The sequence below is a fragment of the Penaeus japonicus genome, unplaced genomic scaffold (assembly GCF_977035675.1).
Source record: "Penaeus japonicus unplaced genomic scaffold, GWHDUDI00000001_assembly GWHDUDI00000007, whole genome shotgun sequence".
Classification (NCBI taxonomy): Eukaryota; Metazoa; Arthropoda; class Malacostraca; order Decapoda; family Penaeidae; genus Penaeus; species Penaeus japonicus.
This window is the reverse complement of record NW_028234409.1, coordinates 19,559,820-19,564,819: the sequence shown is the minus strand read 5'-3', so window position 1 is coordinate 19,564,819 and position 5,000 is coordinate 19,559,820. Positions and strand designations below refer to the sequence as shown.

Here is a 5,000-nt window from a genome sequence, read left to right as displayed (position 1 = left end):
TCTGTGTGTGTGAGTGAGTGAGTGAGTGAGTGAGTGAGTGAGTGAGTGAGTGAGTGTGTGTGTGTGTGTGTGTGTGTGTGTGTGTGTGTGTGTGTGTGTGTGTGTGTGTGTGTGTGTGTGTGTGTGTGAACAATTTTAAATAAAGTCCAGATTAACTTGCTCAACTTAAAAATTATGATCTGAGTTGCTCTGTTGTTAACATAGCAACCATGAATTTTCTTATCATACAAGCGACATGGTCATTTTACCAACGGTTTCCTTACATTTATTACCATCGGAATAGTTTAGCTTATGATGCCATGAATAAAAATAAACTCACAAAAAGTACACAACCTTGGATAAACATTTTCGAGTATTATCAAATCTACGAAATATAAACGCCTGCTTTACGAACCAAGCGACCTCAAATTCCCACCTTCCTCGCATCAGGATTCATAAACGTAAAAACAGTTCCTGAGTTACCAGCGATGGTTAACGCTTTTTACACTCGATACCAAAGGGGCCGCACCCGATGTTTACTATTCGGTGGCACTGCATTCCGGCTTCAGCACACGCTGTCAACACTACTTCAGGGTGGTGAAAATAATGGTCATAATAATAACCGCTTTTCCCGAGAGGCTACCTGTGTGGTCCTTGAGCAGAGAAGGACTACTTTAATAAGGCTTTAGAGGATTAAAGTGATGAAAAATGCATGAAGAATGTATGGAGAACTGTGCAATATATCATGGCGGTATCACAAGTCTATCCTCATGACTTCATGATATTAGGTGGCTTATCTTGGCCTCTTGCAACGGAGAGAAGTTGTGAGGAAGAAACAAAGAATTCAGAGAACAAAACAACTCACTTCAACTTCACACCTCTGACATCCCTCTACAACTGCATTAAGTGCCACTTCTGTTGAGTCACCTCCTATCCTACCTATTGTAGTTTATACCTAACGAAGTCGACATATTAAAATCATTAAACACTATTACATTTATAGACTATTCCGGCTATTGTCTTCCGAATAAAAGGCCCTTTGCAAACTCGAGGCAACATAAAATAAAGGATCTGGAGACATACAACATACGAGACATGCAACAGCATGTACGCGCGCCCCGCACAAACGCAACCATACATTCGCACATCCTCTTCCATCATCGCTCCACAGCCCTACGCATGACGTCACTCCGGAAGGATGATTGGCCGTGACCAGCTCGGCCCCGTCATCCATCTGCTATGTGACTAGCACACAGACACGTCATTGCAGGGTAGTCATGAAAATAGCTATTACTGATTTCATGTCGGGTGCCATCCGTTATCAGCGTGTACATCACGCACAAGCACACAGGCGTACTCGCAACACTGTCTTCCTCGTTTCCAGCTTTTTCTTCCATGAAATTCTCACTTAGCTCTCTCACCTCTTTCATCCCCCCCCCTCCCCGCTTACAACAACGCTGTGACTCATTCGCCCTCACAGCTCCTCCCTGGACGCGACCCCGAAACACCCGCAGACGTGCCACAGCTACTCCACTGGCCGCCTCTGGTCGCTCTTCCAAAAGCCTTTGCCATGTCTTGGCCCGCTCCCGTCTGCTTTTCTGATTTTCTTATTTTCCTTTTCTCCCTCTCCTCTCTCCCTTCACGGCGCCTCTCCTCGCCCCCGCCCCCTCAAACCTTCACACCCGGCAACTGTTCTCTTTCACAACCCCCTCTCCTCTCCTCCCTTCCCCCTCCAGACCCTAAGCACGCACGCAGCAAGCCTTCAACTTCCTTTAATTTCCTGATCCTAAATACCATATTATTTACCCGTAGCAGGTTACTCATGCAATCTTTCATTGGCATATATGGAAGACAGTAAAAAGAGATATTGGTTTTAATCTTATGAAATCCCTACTAATCAAACGATAGGTGCGGTGCCTCGGTTTGTATTTTCCCACATCCTTCACGCCCTTGCCTTTTCCTCACCATGACTTTCTCGGTCTCAACCTTTCTTTTTCTCTGTCCTTGTGTCCGGCTCCCGCCCTCGACCAGGTTCTTCTGCGATATTTGTTTTCCGCGTCTGCGAGAACACCTTTCCCTCCGTACTTCCCTTAATGGGAAATTCCGAAACATAATCGTGTCTTCTTCCCATACCGCCTCTTTCTGCAGCGCACTGCCTGATCCCTTAACCTTTACAGTCCGTGACCCTGTGTAAACCCTGACTTGCAGAGTAAATGACCTGCCTGTGAACCGCGTTTGCCATGACCTGTTTGAGTGCGTGTTAGTCCGTGACCTGCGAAGACCCACGAACCCGCCGACTGCTTGATCACCCGACAGGTCGCACCCGTGATCACTTGAACACGTGTTCTTCACAGGGTGTGACAGCCACGGTTCATGACCTGTGCAGCGGATCTACTAATCAGTGTTACTTAATCTAAGCTTTTTAGATCCTTTATATCCAAACTGTCACTCATCTGCCATCATTGCTCGCTCGCTCACAGCGTCCCCTTCCTCATCTGCAGCATTTAAGCAAGCAAGCATGTGCACGCAATTATCCATGCACAATCATGAATGCATGGGTGCAACTAAGACACTGGATTTAAGCTCTTTTACAAACTTTACAACCATCATAAAGTTTTGATATGTTCTGTTTACCCTGTACGAATTATCGCTTTTCTCTCACACTGAAGCCACTTCCCAGAAATCAGCACGGAAGTTCACGGCTATTTATTGCACTGGTTCAGTGTGACAATATGCGACACAATTTCACGTTAGCAAAAGCATTCAATATTGCACGTGCCTAGAGCTGTCGGGTCGCTCTCCGTAGGCAATAACCAATACGAGGGAAAAATCGCACTCCCAATAAACTGCAACAAAGCCCGTGCACGGTAAGCCATAACCCCCATAAGTAACTATATGTAGTTTCAGTTAAAGAAATACGTTATTGCCCATAAACACAATAAACCTTGTATGACCTAGTATTAAAATATTATATATAATACACAAGGCCGCAAGGATAACATTTTCCTATTCGCCCTCTTGTGTAACAACAATATATAATTGAATGGTATTCTAAAAGGAAGAGCCAAACAAGAACGTCAAAACTTCAAGTGGCCTTATTCATGCGGCAACTGATCTTAATATTAGGGCCGTAAACCTGGGATTTCAACAGGACTTCTGCTGAAACCCAGAGATTCGCCATCGTATATATGTTTCAAGTGTCAGAGTAAACACGAACGCCATCTTAAACGCACATAAACAAACACCGCAGCGGATAAACATGTTCACGTAAAACAAATATCAGTTGTGCTACATGAACAGACTGCAGGGCAGCTTGGACGCAAAATCTGATGTCGCAATGCAAGAATATTGCGTCGCACATTATCCCATCCACATTCACGGCTTTATATAAAACCGAAAGTATCATAAACACAGGAGCTAACGGGACAAAAAAGTTCAACATGCCTTTAATCACGTAAGCTCGTGTGCGACGGAAAACTAAATATTCCGAACTATTCGTTTTACTTAAACGCAATTACTTGCCTACATGATTAAATATATCTGTTAAGTAAATTAAGCCCATTGAAAAAAAAATATCGAGAATAATTCATTTGTGTTACTCATGTCTTTGTGAAAATGAGATATTAAAGGTGATTTCACCTAGCTCTTGCATCTCATTAGTCAGGCAGCAACTGCATTCAGGTTTAAATGATTCAATTGTTCTTTTGCATGACTTCTCCTATGTTCCCACGACGAGCACGACTACTCATTCACATTCCTAAGGCTGTTTATACATTGAAATACAAGCCAAAATATTCTACCACGATTAAAATATGAAAACAAATGTAACTCAATCCAGTTGGTAAATGTAAAACAACTTTCAATAATCCGCAAAAAATTGAGCATACGCGAGTGGCGATGTCCGTGGCCTTTACTCTGACAGCATACCGATAACTGCACTACGCAACGCCGTGCGAATAACGTCTTCAAGGAACTGAACTCAAGCCCAGGGTCTTGCTTAAGCCTACGAGATAATAGGGGAAACGGTGAGGAGGAAGAGGAGGAAGAGGAGGAAGAGGGTGTGTGGAGGGAACGGAACAAGGCGCTACGGTTCCTCAGCGCACCTTAATGAGGATTATTGTGTCAACATTTCGAGGCGTCTGATGCGAGGCTCATGATCTCTCTTTCCGCAATAATTAAAAGTCTTTTCTACAAACACTTATCTTCATTTTGAACTTGTTTTTGTAAATTACTTCGTTTCAATGCCTCGTCTAATCTATCTCCTGCTCTCACATTATTAAACATTTCAAAACCCTCTTGTCTGTGAACATATTCGCATTCACAGGGAGGAGTAGAAGGCAACTTGTCGAACGACGAAAGAAAATACTTCCTCAAAGCAGGCTGCATTTGACTTCTCACCAGGTTCTTTGGGGTCGCAGAGCCTTAGACCTTCCGCGCGTGTCGTCTCTCCCTTTCTCTTGCCATACAGCCCCCTTCCTACGTAGCGAGGGGAGGGTACGAAGCCATGATCTAGATATTGCAGAAACATACCATAAATCACATTAATTAACTGTGAACCTGCGCTGTAAACAGGACTGACTCCTGGTGCCTTGCCAGGTTTGGGCGTCTCAGGATCCTCGCGAGCATATGCGGGAAGCGCTTCGAAAGACAAATGCTGCAGACAGGACAGTACGGCATAAGCTTCCCCCGAGGCATGAGTACCCACCACCGTAAGTACCCCGGGACGAGGGCCAGTTAGAATATGTATCTCGGGACAAGGGCCAGCCAGGATAAGACGCAGCAGGTGTTGTTTACAAGACATGCAACGCTACCGGGCGCGGTCTCAGCCCGGGCCAGGCACTTCCCTGCGGCACCCCAAGTTTGGTCTGGGAAGAGAACAGGTTTCTCAAGTGACGTCAGGGGAACAAAAGAACCAATTTATCCAAGCTGCCCCGCCGACCCGACCAGGTCTTGGCCCTCTCACGCACAGGCTGACACAACATGGCACACAGCATGAAGGGTCACGTGATCCAGCTTCAGAT

At 45.2% G+C, this 5,000-nt stretch overlaps 1 protein-coding gene across 11 annotated transcripts in view; it reads right to left on the bottom strand.

Moving 5' to 3' along the window:
- The window catches only part of Sulf1 (Extracellular sulfatase Sulf1), a 170,580-nt gene that overhangs the window by 24,976 nt on the left and 140,604 nt on the right, over positions 1-5,000 (bottom strand). The gene's annotated exons all lie outside the window — the stretch shown is intronic.